At 41.4% G+C, this 11457-nt stretch overlaps 1 long non-coding RNA gene across 1 annotated transcript; it reads right to left on the minus strand.

The window, feature by feature from the left end:
- Positions 1–7834: 7834 nt before the first annotated feature.
- Positions 7835–10222, minus strand: LOC137852104 (uncharacterized). The gene is made up of 2 exons (XR_011093656.1): positions 9985–10222; positions 7835–9562 (listed from the first exon to the last, which is right to left on the minus strand). It is a non-coding gene; the product is annotated as an uncharacterized lncRNA (long non-coding RNA).
- Between the last annotated feature and the right edge of the window lie 1235 nt (positions 10223–11457).

Here is an 11457-nt window from a genome sequence, read left to right on the forward strand (position 1 = left end):
ATCTCTGGTCAAGACTCCTGTTCAGGGCAATGCTTGCTTCAAAGTTAGGTGTGGTTGCTCCAGACCGGTGAATCTTCAAGGATCTTTGAATGGGGATTTTTCAGGACCTTCAGACAGCTTGTTCCAAGGCAGAACTACCCTATATTGGTACGTGTTCTTGTGTTAAAAGAACAAACACTATGTGCCCATGATTTCAATTTTAATAGAGTAAGAAACTACTTTTTTAGGGTAGGAAACTCTACTTTTTCTGTCTGTGTTGATATTTATCTGATCTTTGGCAACAGGCTTTGCAAGTCTGCTCTTGTAACAGTTTGTGGAGCCCAGTAAGGGTTTTGCAATAGACATCAATTTGATTTTAAGTGTCATGGAAGGAATGAGACCAAGCAATTATTTGTTCAGCATAAATTAAATATTAAACAAAGCATAACTCCATGACTCAAACCTGGTTCTGAATGCTTTTGAACTAACAGTTCGGCTCAGGGTGAGTGTATTGAAGCTTACTTTGCTCAAGTCTTTCCCCTAAGAAACAAATAATCTAATGTAACGTGCAGTGTTTCAGCTTGTACCAGTGTTACATCAGCTTGTCTGTGTTCAAATATTTTGCACGAAGACTTACTGAAAAATATGGTGAGGTACAGACTTTAAATAGGTGCAAATCATATGAGAGTAAATCTCTAGGAATACACTTAAAATGCTGGACGAGTATTTCTATGCAGCCCTGAACTGAATGAGTTTTTCTGCCACTTCCAAATCATCTGCTTAAGCAATAGCTTGAGGAAACAGAAACATGGGAATAAGCCTGAAGAATTCTGACATGTTAGCCTAGCAGAAGTTCAGAGGGTATTAATTCAAGGAAAAGGGGTGATCCTGAGAATAACATGCTTCAAAATTACACACAAAATCAGGAGCCATTAGCACCATCCATTCAACTAGTCTCAAAACGGCATTGCATTTTGAGAATACAGAATGGAAATTTGCTGCTGCGCTGCTGGATTTTCATTTTTTTTAGTGGATGCGGCAGAACTCAGATCAAGGAGCACAACGTGATAGAAGTCAGGCTTCAGAGGAAGACTTCCATATTCAGTGCACCAAACATCTGTGGGCTGAGACACTGTCACACTTGCTTGGTGCTACAAAATAAGATGTGCTGGAGATGTGGGATGGCTACATGTGGCCTACGCTCAGTTTTAGCCAGGCAGTGAGAGATACCGTAGAGTTCGTAGGAGGTGGAATTTTTGTTCACAACTCCAGTGTAAAATGTGGGCACCCTTTTTCCATGTTTGTGTGCTTGTATGCGTGTCAAAAAGCAAGCAAGCCTCACTTTGAAAACAAATGAGGAAATGAAGAAGAAAAAAAAAACAAAACAACAAAAGGCCCACCCCATTGGTAGCTAGAATACTAATACAGAATATTTGAGTGTGCTGAAGCTGGGCTCCCCTGCTCTTCAGCTTTTTGGAAGGCTGCCTTGCCTATCACACAACAGAGAGCATGTGAGGTTAAAGCCATCATTGGGCAGAAAAAAAGTCCAGATGAGATGTCAGAGGACAAATGTAAATGTGACTTGTTAGCCTCTTTATGTCTAATTTAAGCTTGTTGGCAACTCAGCATGCTTTTTTACAGATTCCTTGCAAACAGTTAATGAGTAAGCACACTTCTCTGTGCACAGCAAGTTGAAATGTGCTTCGTTAACCTGCTGCGCTGGGCACTCACCTGAGAAGGAAAGCGTGCATTGGGTTTGAATGTTCTTGGGCAGGGGAAGGAACTGAACCCAAGGCATACATCCAGAAGGAATAGGTATCCATTCTTCCTCCAGTCACACGCACCAGCAGTTTTTAGTGTATTTCTACAAACCCGATTTCTTAAAGTGTGTTCTCTTAATACATAACCTTTCAGGGTAAATTTCTGGAGCCCTGTGAGGCTAGTGGATCAGCTACTCATTCCTCTAAGACAAGTCTTTCTGTATATTTTCAGGAACAGGAAACTGTGTTTAGATGGAAAAGTGCCTGTTTTTATCTACTTTGAAGTGGTGAGGTGGTGTTGGTATGCTGTCTTCAACAATATAATTTGGGATCAAACTCTGCTGAAGCACGTAGGACTCTGTAGAGTAAAACAAGTTGGAATTCAGAAGTAGCTAGACCAAGTATTAAGTTTGACAGGCTATTTGATTTCACCTACCACTGCAGCCTGAATGCTGAGACCCAGTTTGAATCTGAAACCAGGGATTTTTTGCCTGGGAACTGCTATGTGGTTAAGCTGGGGTTTCAAAAGCACCTGAATTGCTCTGATAGCTTGCTGCTGGAGAGCTTCTGGTCCTGCTTTGTCCCTGCAGCAGGGTCTGGTGATCACAACGCTTCTGTGAGATAATTTGGTATGCTAGCCTTGCAGAAACCTCGTTTGTCTCTGTGTGTCGTTCTGTCAGCCTAATGAGTTGAATAAACTCTTTGAAAGTCCAATAAGCACTGGAGCTGATGCAGTGGAAAGGTAATAATATGCAATTTGAGTGGGAAGCTCAGGAGGGGGCATTTTGCCCCACCCTGTTTTCATGCATGCAAAGATCTGCTGGATTGGTTCACTGTGTGTGGTGAAGCTGTAAATTTACCTAATAGAGGACTGACCCTGGGCCTAAGCTGGTCTTGAGCTTTGCTGTCTGTTGCTCAATGAGTCTGGTGAAGTCAGTTCCTCTGTTTTGCTCCTTTTTACTTTGCTTGTAAAATCGCTTGAAAATCTGTAGAAAAGCACTGTGAAGACCTAGGGCAACACCATCGCTTCAGTAGCTGCGTGGAGACTGGATGCAGGTAGGCTAAGCTGCAGCAGGCAGTTGAACTGCCCAATTATAACTGGGGCTTCTGACTTTGAGTTTATGATACCACATGCCTGTTGAGAATGGGGTTTATCTGTCCCCATCAACCAATTAGCAGATGATGTATTTTAGCCTTGATTAACTTTGACTTGATTTGAGTCAATGCTCCCGAAGTGGAAGGTATTGTTTCCTGCTACTGATCCCCTGAGCCTTTTTCCTTTTGCAGTAGTATTTAAAAGCACTTAAGGCTTTTATGAACCTGAAGACTGTTGTGCATATGTTCAGCGTGGTACTTTCAATTAAATACAATTAGTGAAGTCTTGACGTGAACCGGAGTGCTGATCTTTCTTTAAATAATTCATTCTTTATGATATAACTAGGTTCTCTCTCATCTGGAAAAATTACTGTTGTGCCAAACAAGCGTTGGAGACGGAACATGTGAAAAGCTTATTTAAAACCACCAGGGATACTCAGAAGAGATACGCAACCTCCTGCTTAATTGAAGAGTGCATTGCATAATATTAAGAAGTGCTGCATAGTGGCTGACAGATAGTTACAGTGAATGAAAGCTCAGGTAAAACTATGGTTTCCTCATTTTCATATGCTGGACTTTAGTAAGAACATTTCTTCAAAAGGTAAAGAAAAATACCAGGAAGGAAAGTAGCAAATGAGTGTCCATATGATTTTTAACTTTTTAGGCTTCTTCTCTGTCCCTCACAGCAAGCTGAACATATGTGGTAGAAGATGATGAGGAACTGCAAGTATTCATAGCTTGCTTCTGTGGCTTCTTTTGTTCTTGTTTCAGATGCGATGATCGTCCTGTTGACATTCAGAGCCTGGCCCAAAATCAGTGAAAAGGCTCCCTTTTGGGATTACTGATCCTGCAATGTTGCAATCCTACGAATGGCACTTGCCATTTCTTACTGCCATCTGTCACTGTCAGTCTTTGCATCATTTTGGGGAAGTTGCTTCATTTCTGTATGCTTTTTGTCTCTTCTGGTCTTTTCCTAGGGGGCTGCCTCTTAGTGCTGTAGTGCTTGCCTGCTCTGAATTAACTATGAAAAGGGGGGTGCAGATGTCTGACATGGTCACTCTGGCTTCAAAGGGAGTAGCATAATTGTATCTTGAGGGCAAGTTGCCTCTTCCTCAGATGTGCAACTAAAGCAGGTCAGTTGACTCATCCTTTTTGGTAGTGCTTTATCCCTTCTATTGACTAGAAAAGGCTATGGTGTCTAGCACAAATATTACATCTAATTGCGAAAGGCTCAAAGTTAGAGGAAAATCCCAGCCTAGCCTTGATTTTGGTCTCTGTGGATGGTCCAGGTGGTGAGGGAGCATGCTCACAGAGGACGACTGACACTACACCCATGAAGATCAGTGATGATTGAAGGATGAGTGCTGTGTTGCTTCAGCTCCCAAATGACACGAGCGTGTTTTACTTTAACGTTCTTGCAATGAACAGCCTTTGAAGTCCTGTGTATATGTTCGCAGCTTGCCTAACTGTGCCAACCCGTTATTTGTTTGGTACGCTCCATACCTTGTTCTGTGAATTTTTTAAAAGTAACTCCTGTAAGCTGCAGCTTATTCATGTGCAAGGTAAGTGTGTTAGCGTAGCAGGTTTGATATGCCTCAGGAAACAGCACATGTCTAACAGCTGCCATGCTGTGCTCCCACAGCATCCAACACAGAGCCCCTGTGTGGCAGCGGCTTTCTCGTGTGCACCAGCACTTTTCCCATTGGTCACAAAGGAAATTCTGACCACTGCGCCTCTATATGCAGTGTGAGTGGCATTTATGTCTTGCAGCACTCCCCTGCCAGGCCGATGAAAGGCTCTGGAGCTAGCCTAAGAAAGTCTGCTGCCTTGGAAGCAGAGGTCAGGGTAAATTAGGGCACTTTGGGTTATTTTTTATCTCTCTCTCTAGTGGAATTGGGAAGGGGAGGGAGCGCTTTATAACTTCCTAGGGATTTAAATGGTATTTGCATTTTTTACAAATTATTATAACAAAATCTAGGTGTCACACTGGGGAGAGACATAGGATTCATAAGTACCTGTAAATGAGTAAGCAAACTCCCTGTCACCTTTCCTGCTTCTCTGCTGCTATTTCCTTCTGAGTTCTGTTGAGTTCAGCTGATGAGCATAACTAGGTTATACTATTAGTCACTGTTTTTTAGCTATGTCTAGTTTGAAGTTTGCTGCTGCTCTCCTTGTGGTCCCCGGAGCCTCCCAGTTACATCAGCTATTCTAAAATCAAAGATCTCACATTTCCCAACAAACACTGCATCGTGCTAACCCGAAGGGATTTTTTCTTTATTTCGTCGTCCTCTGCAGTTGGGGCAAGGAGTGACAGGGCTACCTGTAATGGGAGATATTTAACCCTCTGACTGCATGGGAGACAAAACGAGTGGATGTAGACTGGAAAAGACTGAAAACCTTGGGTATTTTTGAGGGTGATGGCCACTACACACAAGGTTTGTGATGCCTTTGTGGTCATGGGCATCTCCATTATGCTCCCTAAGCGGTGACCATATATTGACATAATATATTGATATATTTACTTATATCAATAAGTAAAGGGGCAGTGTAGTTTGACTAGAACTGCACTCATCTTGGACAACTTTTCAGTAGTTTGCTGTGTGATTGTTTTTCCAGCTCCTTGCAGGTTAATGACAAGAGCTGCAGCCACTTTCACAAAGGGAAGCTCGCTCATTGCCTTTGACAGGTGGTAGATGCTGTATATGAAGAGATAACACATTTTGTCTGTGTCCTAAACCCTGTCCCTTCTCTGGAGCAGCTGATTAAGTGCTTCAGGGACACTTCAGACCCAGCAACCAGATGTTTCTGGTGTTTTTCATTATCTTCATTCAGAGTTCACTAACTTAGCAGGGTTGAGTCTTCTTAAATGTGGCAGGTGATGCCTGCCTCTAAAGAACTAACCTTGGGGCAGAACAGCTGCTGAGGAAATTTCTCGTTAGGTTTAAGTGGTTTCTTGTGCTCCTGAAGTCTCTTACACCAGGAGAGGATGTGAGAGCCCATCAGAGACTGGAGTGGGCAAAGGGACCAAGTTCTAGTTTCTGTACTTGAACTGTTTATGCATTTGTATTGGCAATCGCTGGTTAGAAATACAAGTAACTCTTGGATCAGTGAAGAGATTTTTGAACAATGATTTACCTACCTGAGACTAACCACTAGGCTCCAAATTATGTTTCCTTTTAAGCATTTTCTTTCTGGTCCCATGCATTGTGTGTGTTCTTAAACATTTCACTTAGCAAACTCTCTGCTTCCTTGGCTTTTATTTTCCATGATAAAACCAAAATATGACAGTGTCAGTGTGAAGAATGTAAATAAGAGATGACCAGAAGAATAGTTCTCATTAGCAACTGGATGTATGGTCTATTGTAGTTTAATTGCATTTTGGACTGGGTCAGCATTTACTTCAAAGTAAGTCCTCGTAACTTCTTTCTGAAGAATTGCTGGAAGCCTGTTTCTGCCCCTTGCTTGATGGTTGGTTGACATAGGTGGCAATTTATGACACATTTCTTTCAGTAGTTTTATGCATCCAGTAGGGTACTTTAGAAAACCAACTATTAGTGCAACGCGTACACAACATGAGAGCAGAAATCCTGATGTGTCTAGGCTGTGTATTCTGTTGCTTATTAATTGTTCATCTTTGTTTAATAGCCTTCATGACAGTTTATGCTACTGCCTTTACTGTGGCTTGCTTGCAGGATGTTTTAGTACGTTTGTTCATCTAGTCATACGGCATGTCTATAACACATTAAATGATATTGGCAATTAAAGGATTACAGCCACGATATAATTATGGCCCGGTGAAATAAAGTTTTCAAATTACTCTACCACAGTCTATAATTATACAGTGTGTGCCCCAGTGCCAAGGATTAATAGGGGGATTACAAACTGTTTTCCCATAACACGCACTTCATGGATACACAGTTTACAATTTGCTGGCTTTAAGGAGTTAGTGACCTCTTGTGGGAAATATTATGAGAGGATACAGTCAAAGTGTAATGTTTCTGTGTTATATTATGCTTTTTCCCTCGTTCACCTGGAGTTTATCATGCAGTGACCAGCCAGAGTAGCCCGTGTCCTGAGTGTCCAGGGAGTGAGAACAGACTAGCTTCAATGAAGAACACATCTCAGCAAGATAACCTGGGTTCTCCATCTCTGTGGGATGGAGAAGGGAGCCTGTATGATGATTTGTTCCATATTGCGCTCCTAGTAGGGTTTAAACATTTTATTTATGTGTATCTGGAAATGATTTACTCTATGAACCTCTGCAATCAACACTTTTCTAAAGAATTGCAATCATTTGGTTGTAATGAAGATAAACCAATGTTAATGCTATTCAAAATGGTTGAGAATGTAACTAAGGATCATCTCTGACATAGCAAAACAGCATTGAGTTGGTTCAATGGCAGACTTAGGCTTCTTTCTACCAAATTTCAGGTAAACTGAACACTATTTAATTTTCTGTGAACTTGGCACTCTCTATCAAGCCTCGTATTAACTTTGAAATGCAGCATCTTGCTTCCCATGTCAGTTCTGAGTGGTTATAGTAATGCTTATAAATTAAACATGCTCACAACCCTTCTCTGGCACTGACATCCACTTGCATGTGAACAGCCTGCTCTTACTAAACTCCTGCCTTTCCCAATAAAGTGACCACATGCAGACTGCTTTTGGGATGGTCTCAGGACTGTGCTAATTCCCGAGTCGTGCTCTGGCATTAGCTGGCTCAGTGGCAATTGGCCATGGCCCAAATGGTGCCATGGATCATGCTTGCAACTGAACTATACAGCTTATGTTACCCCAGTGCCTGAGAACGTCCCTTGGCACCATTTAATTTACCAGCATAAATCGAACCCGTGTATCTGCAGTGGCAGAGTGATATCAAATAATGGACTATTTTATTTTCTTAAGGCTCTAAGTTTTTGTCATGCTGTTTTTTATATGAATATGTTTTGTGTTTAAGCAGAATGCTTCTACTATGGTTTCTTCTACTATACAAGAAATGTAAACTGTGTGCTGTCAGGTAATGATGACAAATACAGTTTTCATTATTTTTTTTGAAAAAAATAATTTTTTAAGCCAGTGTTACAGTTCTTGATGTCAGAATAATATTTAAACGTGCAAGTTGTACATACATAGAAGGACATATCAGTACCCTCAACTTTCCATGCTGTGGGGTCGTGGGTTCTGCAGGTTTTGCAGCTTTTCACTGTTAATGCTTTTTTTTTCCTCAGTCTTTTCACTTCACTATTTTGTATGAGTTACCATCCTGTAACCTCTGTAAGGCTCCAAGATTACAGAGACGTATCTAACATCTAATTTGTCTCTAAGAATCTTTCCTCCTGATGGCAACATGCAAGAAGGGAAAAAAGAACCCAGCTTGACTTCTACGTTTCTCTGGATAGCTTTATGGAATTATAAATCGAACAATTTGTTCTGGAGTATTGCCACAAATCAGGCCTGGCAGCTGCAACTAGCCTGCTATGCACATTGCATGAACATCAAGGCTTGCAAGTCTTTCTCCTCAAGCAGAAGTTGCTTTGAAATTGTGGTATTTTTTTTTTCCCCACCTTGGTTTTCTTCTGTACTGGACTTCATCTTGTGTGGATGTTACAATGAATGATTGAATTAACGCAAATATTGGCTGTGACAAAATAGCATTTTTTGGTAGAGGTGGGAAGATTTTTTGGGCAACTCTACCAGAAACATTCACTTTACTTAGTATATTTTTCTGAAGAAGGAATACAATTACCAGTATTTGGCAAGATGCAGTCTTCTGAACCAACACATTCCCAAATGCATCAAAACTGAAACTCTAAAGCTGCTGGGTGCAGTTGCCATCATGGTTTGCACAGCAGCAGAATAACACTGCAAAATAAATTGTTAATGCCCATGAAAGAAAAGTTTAGTGATGGCATTATTTTCTTCAAAACCAAAGAAGAAAGCAAATCTTACACAGGTTGATAATTTAAATCTTCTGCCCTTTGAGTTACAGACACTTGGTCATGAGCACTCTAAAGCCCTAATATAACCAAAGGTAACCCTGAAATTAATTCCTCTTTCCTGCTTGGAGACTAAGTGTAATTGGAGTATTATCATCAGTTGCACCGTGTTGATATGAATATCCCCCCAAAATACTGAGCAAATTGCAGCAAAGCCAACTCAGTTCTTTCCCAAAGGAAGGTCCTGCTTCTTCCAGTCATGCTTTGTACTACAGACACTTTTATGGCAGGACTGCCAAAATCTTATAAAAATTGTAGTAGAGTAGGATCAGCCACCCTTAAACATATTGGGCTTCCAGCTGTGAGCAATTTGTCCCAGAAGCCCAATGAGTTTTGTGTGAGGTTGCTAATTTTCTTAAAATCCTCTTTAATGGTGTCTATTATTAAAGCTCTTTCTTCCTCCTGGGTGTATACAAAGAAACAAGCAACTCATGAATAAGTCCGTGCTGGGGTGCCGGCCATAGCACTTAGTGATTCATGAGCCATTGTCTCTTCAGAAGCAAAAAGACAACTACGCTCGAGAGCATACTTTAATTGTTCAAATAGGTGCATTAAACTTTTACACTTGAATAATAAATCGAGTGGAAGTAGGCCTGCCTCTTTGCAGCGACTTTCTATCTGCTGCAGCCAGCACCAGGGGGATCGTTCAGGTGGCTTCAGCCCCCTGGGATCCTTCAGGTTGCTTCTGGATGAGTCCAGTGGGCTGGAGCTCATGGGCTGCCTTTTCCAGGACTGCATCTTAAAAAAAGATAAAGGCCTGGTTGGAGTAGGAAAAAACAGCATTGAAAAAAACTCATTTACTGTATTTTATGATCAGGCAGAAGCACAGTAAGGCACAGCAGTGATCACTTGGGAATGAACGTAACAGGCAAGAGCACACATACAGTTTGGGCATCATAGAATCATTAAGGTTGGAAAAGACCTCCAGGATCATCTGGTCCAATCATCCCCCTACCACCAATGTCACCACTAAACCACATCCCTAAGCACCACATCCAACCTCTCTTTGAACACCCCCAGGGACAGTGACTCCCCCACCTCCCTGGGCAACCCGTCCCAATGCCTGACTGCTCTTTCTGAGCAGAAATGTCTCCTCATTTCCCACCTGAACCTCCCCTGGCACAACTTGAGGCCATTCCCTCTAGTCCTGTCACCTGTGAGAAGAGGCCAACCCCCTCCTCATTGCAACCTCCCTTCAGGAGGCTGTAGGGAGTGGTAAGGTCTCCCCTGAGCCTCCTCTTCTCCAGACTAAACAGCCCCAGTTCCCTCAGCTGTTCCTCATAAGAAATAAACCCCACCTTTCCTTAATTTGTTTTAATCTTGTTTCATTTAAAGTAATCTATTTCCCAAATTTACCCCACTATAGGCTCTGCTGAGATTCCCAATACTGTACCCAAGCAGCATCAGCTATGAGAAGGATTTTGGGATCAGCACAACTGAGAGCTGAACTGGGGTCAATTAGTTCAAACAAACATCAACAACAACAACCACAAAGCTAACAATAACTGTACCTTGTGGTACTAGAGCTTGAGGAGAGTTCTTCATGGGCTGCTTAGCATTTCTCAGCCAGAGTAAGTTAGTCCAGAAACCTCCTAAACTTTTTTAGATAAAGCCCTTTCATTAAAGGAGTTATATTTATTTATTTTTTCCTCTTCCCCCACTGAAAATAAAACATTTAATTCCCCAAATTGGAATTGTTCTTTTCTAAATTATATTAGTGCAAGTATTATGAATGAGGTACTGTTATGCTGTACTTCACTACAGATTGGATTTGATAGGGATTTACCTTTCCTTAGGGATCCAGGCAAGTGCTTTCAAGATTTCTCACCAGCCTTTTTGGTATCAGGACAAACCCTGTTCTCCCTGAGAGCTTACCAGAGACAAGAACCTACAAACAGAACCCAAACTACCATGTCTTTGGGGTTAGCTCGTGCTATGTTAACAAGAATGTCTTATTTTTTCAAATTCTCTTGTGGAGAAGTTTTTATTTCAATGAGAAATCTTAAAAGAACTTGGTCAAAGTGCTGTTTTTAGCTTTTGTGGGAAAAACTGCAATAAACTTGATATTTTGACTGATTCTACTGACTGTATGCTCAGTATGCTAACAGACCTTCACAGGACTAATGAACAGATACTAATTTCCTTCAATCCAGATGATCTCTCATTTAATCATGAGAAGGGTGTGAGCTAACTAGGAAGGCAAACATATGGCAACCTGGCATGCTTGGTCTACGCTAGCATCTAGCATCTTTTGCTCTAGATTTTCCTCTTTTTTTTTTTTTTTCTTTTTTTTTGGTCTTGTTATATACACCATCACTTTTTCAGCTGTCAGTGGGCAGCTCTTGTGAAGGGCAGCAGAGTAAATTTAGGGAGGAATGTGAAGAAAAGGGTGCTCACGTTTAGTATTCTTGCTATTTTAGTGCTAGTGGATAGTCAACTAAATCACTGTTGTGTGCTAAGAAAATGGAATCATAACCCTGAGACTAGGTGCTATTTTTGAGGACATAATTCATCCACTTTACCTTTAGGGTTCTCAGAGTTAGTTATCTAAATCTGAGCTCATCACTTTTGGGCCCCTTTATAATCCAAGGAGAGAGGTATGTTCCTGTGAGGGCAACTCATACAGG

Source organism: Anas acuta, chromosome 2 (assembly GCF_963932015.1).
Source record: "Anas acuta chromosome 2, bAnaAcu1.1, whole genome shotgun sequence".
Taxonomy (NCBI): Eukaryota; Metazoa; Chordata; class Aves; order Anseriformes; family Anatidae; genus Anas; species Anas acuta.